The sequence below is a fragment of the Bos indicus genome, chromosome 2 (assembly GCF_029378745.1).
Source record: "Bos indicus isolate NIAB-ARS_2022 breed Sahiwal x Tharparkar chromosome 2, NIAB-ARS_B.indTharparkar_mat_pri_1.0, whole genome shotgun sequence".
Taxonomy (NCBI): domain Eukaryota; kingdom Metazoa; phylum Chordata; class Mammalia; order Artiodactyla; family Bovidae; genus Bos; species Bos indicus.
The window spans coordinates 85,327,412-85,340,063 of record NC_091761.1 but is presented as its reverse complement, the minus strand read 5'-3'; positions in this window follow the sequence as shown (position 1 = coordinate 85,340,063).

Genomic DNA, 12,652 nt, shown 5'->3' with positions numbered 1-12,652 from the left:
CAGGAGATATGGGTTTGATCCCTTGGTTGGGAAGATCCCCTAGAGAAGGAAATGGCAACCCACTCCAGTATCCTTGACTAGGAAATCCCATGGACAGAAGAGCCTGGCAATGGGATCACAGAAGCGTTGGACATGACTTAGTGACTAAATAAGAAACTTTATTATAGAATGGATGGCAGGAGTCAGATGGGGTAGGACATCTTTTGAGGGATACATGTCTTCTTACATAGTGATTAGAATGGTGTTTTCTAAATTATTTTAACCAGCATCTCTAAATATATGAACATTTACAAATTATCTGTTTGTGTTAACATTGTGTATATTATTAAATATACCCCCAAAGGGTAATTTTTAAAGATGAGAAATACACATCTAGAAGCTTTAATATTTTCCTTGAATACGTTGAGAATTATCTTGAAATACCCAATGTGGAAGCCACTGGAGTGTACAACATGAAAGCCTCAAAGGCCTTTCCCATCAGTTTTTTTTTTTTAATTCTCACTTCATCTTCACTTTGTTTCCATAAGAGATATATTTTATATCGTTTTTATTGCTTCATAGCAAATTACAAAATTTAAAGCTTAAAACAACACCTATTTATTTACTCACAGTTCTCTAGGTCAGAAGTCTGGGCACAAGACCAGCTGGGTTGTCTGCTCAGAATCACATTTCTAAAATCAAGGTATCAGTGAGGTCTGTGGTCCCATCTGAGACTCATTCAGATTGTTACAGGTGGAGGTTCCTGTTTTCTTGCTGGCTGTCAACTTCCTTAGATGGCATGGAGTAGCCTTCACAGTCAACAAGAGTCCAAAATGCAGTACTTGGGTGCAATCTCAAAAACAACAGAATGATCTCAGTTCATTTCCAAGGCAAACTATTCAACATTATAATAATTCAAGTCTGTGCCCCAACCACTAATGCCAAAGAAGCTGAAATTGAGCAATTCTATGAAGATCTCCAAGACCTCCTAGAACTAACACCCCAAAAAAGATGTCCTTTTTATCATTGGGGACTGGAATGAAAAAGTAGGAAGTCAAGAGATACCTGGAGTAACCAGCAAATTTGGCCATGGAGTACAAAATGAAACAGAGCAAAGGCTAACAGTTTTCCCAGGAGAACACACTGGTCATAGCAAACATTCTCTCCCAGCAACACAAGAGACGAATCAACACATGGACATCACCAGATAGTCAATACCAAAATCAGATTGGTTATATTTGCAGCCAAAGATGAAGAAGCTCTACAGTCAGCTCAATCAACTTCTGAGCTCCCTGCCGTGGAGCCTTTGACACAATGGCAGTTTATTCCTGCAAGACCAGCAGAAGAATTCCTCTCATGTTTTGAATCTCTTCAACTTCCTTTATCTCTGACTTTCAGACCCAGATTTAGAGGTCTCTTGTTAGCAGCTCAGATCCACTGAGATGATTTCTCTTTTGATTAACTCAAAGCCAACCTTAATTATACCTGGAAAATCCTTTGTGCCATGTAAGGTAACATCATATTCCCAAATACAAATTGCATACACACTCAAGAGGCATGGTGTGTACACTAGAGAGTGAGAATCCATTTTAGAAGTATACCTACCATACAACAACAAAAAATACTTAAGTGATATTTATGCCATAGTTTTAACTGAAAGCTAATAAAATATTTCAGTGAAAGAAAAGCCCCTCCATTCTTGGATTGAATTTTAAACAACCCTTAGAAAAGATGAAAACAGTCTCCCATTTCTGGGTTAGTGTATGTGTGTGTGAGAGAGATTATAATTAGTTTAGAGATGGTTTTGTTCTTTTCTGTTTTTTTTGAACAGTTAGAATTCGGATATGGCCTGAAATTAAGGATCAGTAGACTAGTTTGCCTTGTCAAGTGAATGAAAACATTTTACTATACGTTCAATAGATATGATTTCATATTGTGTATAGGTCAGGATCGGAGAAGGCAATGGCACCCCACTCCAGTACTCTTGCCTGGAAAATCCCATAGACAGAGGAGCCTGGTAGACTGGAGTCCATGGGGTCGCGAAGAGTCGGACACAACTGAGCGACTTCACTTTCACTTTTTCACTTTCCTGCACTGGAGAAGGAAATGGCAACCCACTCCAGTGTTCTTGCCTGGAGATTCCCAGGGACAGCGGAGCCTGGTGGGCTGCTGTCTATGGGGTTGCACAGAGTCAGACATGACTGAAGTGACTTAGCAGCATAGGTCAGGATTAATAACTCAAAATTGCATAAAATTGAGCTTTTAAAAATACTTATAGTGATTTGCTTTTCTCTTGAATATGTTTAGAGAATTAAGTTTCATGAGACTTCCTAAATGTACTTAAGTTATAGTATTTGTGTATAGTATTTTAAGTATAAAATCTTAAGGTTTTGCAGTTAAGTGCTTATTTGAATATCCATGTATATAATTCAACCTGCTGGTGCTGCTGCTGCTGCTAAGTTGCTTCAGTCGTGTCCAACTCTGTGCGACCCCAGAGACGGCAGCCCACCAGGTTCCCCGGCCCTGGGATTCTCCAGGCAAGAACACTGGAGTGGGTTGCCATTTCCTCCTCCAATGCATGAAGGTGAAAAGTGGAAGGGAAGTCGCGCAGTCATGTTCGACTCCTAGCGACCCCATGGACTGCAGCCCACCAGGCTCCTCCACCCATGGGATTTTCCAGGCAAGAGTACTGGAGTGGGGTGCCATTGCCTTCTATTCAGTATCAAATCGTTCTATGAGGTATATTCACATGCTAAAAAAGATTCAATCATTATGCTTTTTACCTTTAATATTTGTGCCATTAGTGCTTCCCTGGTGGCACAGTGGGAAAGTGGTAAAGAATCCGCCTGCCAATGCAGGAGACATGTGTTCTATCCCTGGATCAGGAAGATCCACTGGAGAAGGAAATGGCAACCCACTCCAGTATTCTTGCCTAGGAAATCCCATGGATAAAGGAGCCTGGCAGGCTACATTCCATGGGGTCACAAAAGAGTCAGTCACAATTTAGCAACTAAACAACATTTATGCCATTCTGATTACGGAAAAAAAGTAGCAAGCTAAGAGAAAAACAGCTAGAATGATTTAGAGGTTTAAGTGCAAGATTTGACTGAAACAATAAAGGCCTTTTTACTCTGGAGTTGCTCATATTTAGTTTGAAGCCATTTGAGGAGGAAACTTCATGATTCATACTCTTTGTTCCCTGGCTTAACAGGAAATGACAGCATTTTACCTGGTAGACATTACAGAGATGGTTGCTCTTAAGAAAGTGACACAGGATTGGGATGGAGGAGAGAGGAAGAAAACCTTTCCATAAAAGGTTTGACCTACTGGACAAAAAAGTAGTATAAGAAAGGATCTTGGTTTTACTTTTTGTAGAAAACCAAAGCATGCAATATAATTTTAAATTAGGAATTTAAATGCATTTATGCATAAATTTAGTTTAAACTAGGAATTTTAAAATGCATTTTAAACTAGGAATATGTAATATTCACTGCATTAAAAAATCTTTGTTCTAGCTGATTTCTAAGTAGAATAAAAAAAGTTTAGTTGCAATTATAAATTACAGATCCACAGAGTACTGTAAAATGAAATATGGTTGTCTTGGACAATGATAACCAAACTTTTTTGGCTGTATACCCTTTTAAAAAGTTTGAACTCTGCCCCCATAAACATAATACTACTATCAGATCAGATCAGTCACTCAGTCGTGTCCGACTCTGCGACCCCATGAATCACAGCACGCCAGGCCTCCCTGTCCATCACCAACTCCCGGAGTTCACTCAGACTCACATCCATCGAGTCAGTGATGCCATCCAGCCATCTCATCCTCTGTCATCCCCTTCTCTTCCTGCCCCCAATCCCTCCCAGCATCAGAGTCTTTTCCAATGAGTCAACTCTTCGCATGAGGTGGCCAAAGTACTGCAGTTTCAGCTTCAGCATCATTCCTTCCAAAGAAATCCCAGGGCTGATCTCCTTCAGAATGGACTGGTTGGGTCTCCTTGCAGTCCAAGGGACTCTCAAGAGTCTTCTCCAACACCACAGTTCAAAAGCATCAATTCTTTGGCACTCAGCCTTCTTCACAGTCCAACTCTCACATCCATACATGACCACTGGAAAAACCATAGCCTTGACTATGGTTTTTTGGCAACCTTTGTTGGCAATGTCTCTGCTTTTGAATATGCTATCTAGGTTGGTCATAACTTTCCTTCGAAGGAGTAAGAGTCTTTTAATTTCATGGCTGCAGTCACCATCTGCAGTGATTTTGGAGCCCCCCCAAATAAAGTCTGACACTGTTTCCACTGTTTCCTCATCTATTTCCCATGAAGTGGTGGGACCAGATGCCATGATCTTCGTTTTCTGTATGTTGAGCTTTAAGCCAACTTTTTCCACTCTCCACTTTCACTTTCATCAAGAGGCTTTTTAGTTCCTCTTCATTTTCTGCCATAAGGGTGGTGTCATCTGCATATCTGAGGTTATTTATATTTCTCCCGGCAATCTTGATTCCAGCTTGTGTTTCTTCCAGTCCAGTGTTTCTCATGATGTACTCTGCATATGAGCTAAATAAGCAGGGTGACAATATACAGCCTTGATGAACTCCTTTTCCTATTTGGAACCAGTCTGTTGTTCAATGCCCAGTTCTAACTATTGCTTCCTGACCTGCATACAGATTTCTCAAGAGGCAGATCAGGTGGTCTGGTATTCCCATCTCTTTCAGAATTTACTGTAATGCATAAAGTTTAATGATATATAATTGTGATGTGTAATTTTATTGTATAATATATATGTAATTTTAATATAGAAATAACATCAGATATGGTAAAATTTGGAACCAGTCTGTTGTTTAATGTCCAGTTCTAACTGTTGCTTCCTGACCTGCATATAGGTTTCTCAAGAGGCAGGTCAGGTGGTCTGGTATGCCCATCTCTTTCAGACTTTTCCACAGTTTATTGTGATCCACACAGTCAAAGGCTTTGGCATAGCCAATAAAGCAGAAATAGATGGTTTTCTGGAACTCTCTTGCTTTTTCGATGACCCAGTGGATGTTGGCAATTTGATCTCTGGTTCCTCTGCCTTTTCTAAAACCAGCTTGAACATCTGGAAGTTCACGGTTCACGTATTGCTGAAGCCTGGCTTGGAGAATTTTGAGCATTACTTTACTAGCGTGTGAGATGAGTGCAATTGTGTGGTAGTTTGAGCGTTCTTTGTCATTGCCTTTCTTTGGGATTGGAACGAAAACTGACCTTTTCCAGTTCTGAGGCCACTGCTGAGTTTTCCAAATGTGCTGGCATATTGATTGCAGCACTTTCACAGCCTCACCTTTCAGGATTTGAAATAGCTCAACTGGAATTCCATCACCTCCACTAGCTTTGTTCATAGTGATGCTTTCTAAGGCCCACTTGACTTCACATTCCAGGATGTCTGGCTCTAGGTTAGTGATCACACCATCATGATTATCTTGGTCGTGAAGATCTTTTTTGTACAGTCTGTGTGTTCTTGCCGTCTCTTCTTAATATCTTCTGCTTCTGTTAGGTCCATCCCATTTCTGTCTTTTATCGAGCCCATCTTTGCATGAAATGTTCCCTTGGTATCTCTAATTTTCTTGAAAAGATCTATAGTCTTTCCCATTCTGTTGTTTTCCTCTGTTTCTTTGCATTGATCGCTGAGGAAGGCTTTCTTATCTTTTCTTGCTACTCTTTGGAACTCTGCATTCAGATGCTTATATCTTTCCTTTTCTCCTTTGCTTTTCTTTTCACAGCTATTTGTAAGGCCTCCTCAGACAGCCATTTTGCTTTTTTGCATTTCTTTTCCATGGGGATGGTCTTGATCCCTGTCTCCTGTACAATGTCACGACCCTCTGTCCATAGTTCATCAGGCACTCTATCCATCAGATCTAGTCCCTTAACTATTTCTCACTTCCACTGTATAATCATAAGAGATTTGATTTAGGTCATACCTGAATGGTCTAGTGGTTTGCCCTACTTTCTTCAATTTAAGTCTGAATTTGGCAATAAGGAGTTCATGATCTGAGCCACAGTCAGCTCCTGGTCTTGTTTTTGTTCACTGTATAGAGCTTCTCCATCTTTGGCTGCAAAGAATATAATCAATGCAGGTCAGGAAGCAACAGTTAGAACTGGACATTGAACAACAGACTGGTTCCAAATAGGAAAAGGAGTACGTCAAGGCTGTATATTGTCACCCTGCTTATTTAGCTCATATGCGGAGTACATCATGAGAAACGCTGGACTGGAAGAAGCATAAGCTGGAGTCAAGATTGCCGGGAGAAATATAAATAACCTCAGATATGCAGATGACACCACCCTTATGGCAGAAAATGAAGAGGAACTAAAAAGCCTCTTGATGAAAGTGAAAGTGGAGAGTGAAAAAGTTGGCTTAAAGCTCAACATTCAGAAAACAAAAATCATGGCATCTGGTCCCATCACTTCATGGGAAATAGATGGGGAAACAGTGGAAACAGTGTCAGACTTTATTTGGGGGGGCTCCAAAATCACTGCAGATGGTGACTGCAGCCATGAAATTAAAGACGCTTACTCCTTGGAAGGAAAGTTATGACCAACCTAGATAGCATATTCAAAAACAGAGACATTACTTTGCCAACAAAGGTCCGTCTCGTCAAGGCTTTTGACTAGTCAAAAGTCATGGTTTTTCCAGTGGTCATGTATAGATGTGAGAGTTGGGCTATGAATAAAGCTGAGCGCTGAAGAATTGATGTTTTTTTTTAATATAAATTTATTTATTTTAATTGAAGGTTAATTACTTTACAATATTTTATTGGTTTTGTCATACATCAACATGAATTGATGCTTTTGAACTGTGGTGTTGGAGAAGACTCTTGAGAGTCCCTTGGACTGCAAGGAGATCCAACCAGTCCATTCTGAAGGAAATCATCCCTGGGATTTCTTTGGAAGGAATGATGCTGAAGCTGAAACTGCAGTACTTTGGCCACCTCATGCAAAGAGGTGACTCATTGGATAAGTCTCTGATGCTGGGAGGGATTGGGGGCAGGAGGAGAAGGGGACGACAGAGGATGAGATGGCTGGATGGTATCACCAGCTCGATGCACATGAGTTTGGGTGAACTCCCAGAGTTGGTGATGGACAGGGAGGCCTGGCATGCTGCGATTCATGGGTCGCAAAGAGTCGGACATGACTGAATGTTTGAACTGAACTGAACTGATGGGACCGGATGCCATGATCTTAGTTTTCTGAATGTTGAGCGTTAAGCCAACTTTTTCACTCTCCTCTTTCACTTTCATCAAGAAGCTCTTTAGTTCTTCTTCACTTTCTGCCATAAGGGTGGTGTCATCTGCATATCTGAGGTTATTGATATTTCTCCCGGCAATCTTGATTCCAGCTTGTGCTTCATCCAGCCCAGTGTTTTTCATGATGTACTCTGCAGATAAGTTAAATAAGCAGCATGACTATATACAGCCTTGACGTACTCCTATTCCTATTTGGAACCAGTCAGTTGTTCTATGTCCAGTAGTTACTGTTGCTTGCTGACCTGTTTACAGGTTTCTCAAGAGACAGGTCAGGTGGTCTGGTATTTCTATAAAAACATGAAAATGAATTATGTTTTCCTCCCACACCCCAGTATGTTGCCTTGTACACCACTTAGAATGTCCATAACCCCTTTTTGGAGAAACTTAGTTTAGAATATATTTTGTAAGTTTTTGAAGTTGTCTTTGATAGGTTTTAATTTATGTTATCCTGAAAGCCAAAAAATTAGGTTTCTAGATCAGAAACTAACTATCATTTAAAGCAGTAACCACTGCGGTTCCCCCTGTCCCGTTCTTCCTCCTTGAGAGTAATGTGAGAAGAGCCAGGTGTATGTTCACCCTGAATGTTCAGATGGGGTTTATAGGAGAGGAACCCTGAAGTTATAAATCTGGAAGTTTATATAAACTACGTGCTGCACTCTTCCCCTCCTGAGAGAGGAAGTAAAGCCTTTGTTTGCAAATATTGTACAGTCTTTTACAATATAAACCAATGGTTCCAGGTTTCAAATCCCTATAAAATATAAGCTTGTGTGACTCTACTAAACAGGAGATAAGGGGAAGAAGAGCATTGGAGAGTTAAATGTTTCTGGGAAAAGGAGACATCATTATAGCATGTCAATTTCCTTTGCTCAGGAAACCAAACCACACAGAAACATGGAAATATACATGAGGCATTGTTTCCCTGATAGACTTCTTGGAGTACAGAAATGAATAATGCCTTACTCTATGCTGACATTACTGTTAGAAACATTTTAATGACCAAATGAATAGAGGCAGGCACCTTAAATGTCATGACTTAAAATCCTTCAGCTGTGATCTGTTGGGTAGGGTAGGCAAGAATGAAACTGGTAGAACCAGCATTAGGGAGTTCTTTTCTAATATTGAAGTTTGTCAAATATGTGTGTGTAAAAAAAAAAGATGGGATTATAATATGAAGGGTAGAAGGGGAGTAGGTGAGACAAGGAGAAGGAGGTTGTACATAAAGCTGCTGCAAAATTTGAAATACTAGTAATGATGATTTAAACTAGGTTGGAAGCCAGACAAGAGTGAACCAATTTAAAGGTGACCCTAAAGTGTGGACTCTAGGTTTTATCAACTAATGGGATGTGGTAGACAGTCCTCTTTCTATGTTAGATTTAACTGGGACCTTGCCTGATTCCTTGATGCGTAATATATCATGAACACAGTTAAAATGTCTTAGGTTGCTGCTAGCCAATAGCCCATCTAATTTTCATTATCCCTAAGATCCTAGTTACCTTAACTACAGGTGGAGGGAGTGGAGAATGGATTTTCTAAGTCTGCATTTTGTTCTTTCTTCATCTTATTGCAATACCTTATGTGAAAGTTACTCAGTTGTCTCCGACTCTTTGCAACTCCATGGACTATACAGTCCATGAAATTCTTCAGGCCAGAATACTGGAGTGGGTAGCCACTTACTTCTCCAGGAGATTTTCCCAACCCAGGGATCGAACCCAGGTCTCCCACTTTGCAGGCAGATTCTTTACCAGCTAAGCCACAAGGGTGATTCACCCTAGTTTTAAATTAACCTTTTTTTTCTTTACTGTTCCAATGAGACTAAAATGCAATAAGATCTTTAGGTGCCACAATGTGACTGACAGGAATCTTCAATCAGAAATATATGCTGTAATTCAACTTTGAAGGAAAGGAAACAAAACATAGAAAACCTAAACAGTATAAGCAGTTTCTATTAATAAAAACATTCCAGACCATATTATGGGGTTTGTACAGACTGCCTTGTCATCTATAATTTCTTCTAGCAGACATTCACCTCTTGTACCAGAGTCTATGCCAGACACATTAATGTTCACTTCTCATTTCATTCTCCATAAAAACCTTTAGAGGGAAGTTTATTATCCCCACATTACAGGAAAGAGTCTCAGAGAAATTAAGCAATATTAATTCTATCAATATTCTATTTTCCTATAATAGAATTCAAACCAAACTGTCTAATAGAGTTCTTCCACAGAAAACCTTCAATGTATAATAATCAATACTGATTCTCTTCCTACTCTCTGAAAATCCTTTCTGACCATACTAGCTATTCTTTTTGCTTTGGAGAAAATGTTTCCAATGATACACCCACAGCCTTCCTTATTACTTTCTATACCTCCCTTAGAGACTTCATCTATGACTTCAATGTTATATTCTTGGTGGATGATTCATCGAGTCTGACAGTCTTTCTCCCTCAGTTCCATATCTAAGTGTCTCTGAATCAGTGGCAATATATTTAGCCTCCCTGAGACTGTATCCTCATCCATAAATAATGGCAATAATATTATCTTAAGTATTACTATTAAGTGAGATAATGGACCAAATGCAGCTGACACCTTTATGTTCAAGAAATGATAGCTGCTTTCTTTCTAGTTCTCCAATCTCTAGTTTTCTCCAGATTAAGCAAATTCAGTTGCAACTCACTGTTGAAATTTACAATTTCTTTCCCTCCCTAATTAGCAGCTTTCTTTAGTTTCAAATTTCTATGAAATCCTCCAACTATAAAAGTTGAACCTCCGTTCATTTTGATCATGTCTCCTTTGCCTACCACCCAGATCCTCTTTTGCATACCGTGAGTCCTAAAGAGTCCAGTATTTTAGGGCCACCCTTACACTGGTTCACTCTTTCTGCCTCCCACTCTGGTTCAGTCCATCAGTAATAGTATTCCTCATTTTGCAGCAGTTTCACAAATGATCTCCCTCCCTGTCTCACCCACTTCCCATTTATCTTGCATATTCCCATTATCATTTTTAAAACAGCAATTTAGCAGTATTATTCTCTTTTTCAAAACCTTTTAATCTTCCCTCATGTTCTATGGGCTTCCCTGGTAGCTCAGCTGGTAAAGAATCCACCTGCAATGCAGGAGACCCCGGTTCAATTTTTGGGTCAGGAAGATACCCTGGAGAAGGGATAGGCTACCCACGCCAGTATTCTTGGGTTCCTTTGGTGGCTCAAATGGTAAAGAATCTGCCTGCAATGTGGGAGACCTGGATTTGATCCCTGGGTTTGGAAGATCCACAGGAGACATGGGTTCAATCCCTGGATTGAAGATCCCTTGGAGGAGGGCATGGCAAGCCACTCCAGTATGGTTGCCTGGAGACTCCTCATGGATAGAGGAGCCTGGTGGGCTGCAGTCTGTTGCATCACAAAGAGTCGGACACAACTGAGTGACTAAGTACAGGTTCTATAGGAAACAGTCCAAGCTCCTTGACAGTTTGATCCATTGCCAGTCTTCTTTCCTGGTATTTATCAAAGACACCCATCTCCCCACACAGGCTGTTTCATTTAGGATTCGTTTGCGAGAAACAGAAAGCCTGAGAAATAGTTGCTTAAACAATCAAATTTTCAGGTTAGAAAGTCCAGGATAAGGCTCCGTTAAGTCATCAAGAACGAGAGTTCCCTCTATCTCATTTGTTGTCCATCCTTCATGTGTGGCTTTCATAACAAGACCATGGCTACATGGTACTTCCATTCCAGGAAGAAGGAGGGGAAAGGAGCAAAAGGAATTCTACCTTTTATTTGGAAAGATGCCTTCTTTCCTTTCCCTTTCCCACTCTCAGAGACTTCCATTTACAGTACACAGGCCAGAATAATATCACATCTGCAAGGAAGATGGCAGAGCAAGATTTTAAGCTGGGTATGTGGGCTTCCCTGGTGGCTCAGATGGCAAAGAATCTTCCTGCAATGCCAGAGACCTGGGTTCAATTCCTGAGTTGGGAAGACCACTTGGAGAAGAGAAAGGCAACCCACTCCAGTATTCTTGCATGGAGAATTCCCTGTACAGGGGAATTCCTGGCAAGCTACAGTCCATGGAGTCGCAAAGAGTTGGACACAACTGAATGACTAACACTCACTTTATGTGCAATCCCAAACAGTGTCTAAGAAGAACAATGTATTTCTTGGGCTGCCATAATAGAATTCCAAAGACTCCATGGCTTAAACAACAGTTCTGGAGGCTGGGAAGTTCAAGATCAGTGTGCCTGATTGGGAGTTAAGACTTCAACCTATGAAATGTGGGGAGAAGGGGAACACTATCAGCCCCTAACAAAAGGATGTAAGGAAGCAGTGAGTCAAGTCTTCCACAGAAGCAAGCCTGCATCCCCTTTGACTTGTGTTCTCCCTTTTGCTACTTCTCCGCCATTGCTCAAAAACAACTTTCTCCCACATCTTGGCTATCAAAATTTTCTCCATAAAAATCTACCTATGGCCAGTCAGGACTGATCTTCTTATCCCTAATTCTAGCTCTTGAACTAAAACTATGAAACTGTGAAACTATGAAACTGTGAAACTATGAAACTGTCATAGTTTCATACCCTATGGGAGCCATCATGTTAGGTTACATTATGTGCAGTTCTTAATAACGTTTATTTAGCATCTCCATGTTTGGGAGCCTTTATATGCATCATTTCTAAATCTTGCAACACTAAAAAGTAGGATTACTTCACAGATAAGGAAATTGAGGTGCAGAGAGATGAAATAATATTTGCTGAGGGGAATGGCAGAGTCCAATGTTGAACATAGTTAAATTTAGTTCTGAAACTCTACCACACCATGCTGTTTCTCCAAATAGTGTCTGTTCCTGTCCCTCTCCGTATATCTCTTTGTAGTCCCACACTTAGCAATGCATATTTTACACAGTGGAAATCTGTTTTCAAGATTTTGAATCATCTTTAACTATCACTCTGAATTCTTTTTCAGGTAGACTACCTATGTCCTCTTGTTTGGTTTGGTGGGTTTTTATCATGTTCCTTCACCTGGATATTTCTCTGCCTTTTTTTTTTTTTTTTTTTTTTTAGTTTGCAGCGTTTGGGGTCTCCTTTCTGCAGGCTGGAGGGTCATAGTTCCTCTTAATTGTGGAGGCTGCTCCTGTGGATGGGGTTGGACCAGTGGTTTGTGAAAGTTTCCTGGTTCTGGGAACTTGTCTGTGTCCTGGTGGATCGAGCTGGGTCTCTTCACTCTGGAGTGCAGTGCAGTGTCCAGTAGTGAGTTTTGGGGTGTCTAGTGGTTTGGCATGACTTTGGGAAGCCTGTCTGTTAATGTTCTTGTGTTCATGTTTTGCTGGAGGATTAGCATGGGGTGACTTGCACTGGAGCTCGTTGGCTCTTGGATGGAGCTTGGTCTCCCAATAAGTATGGAGACTTTTGA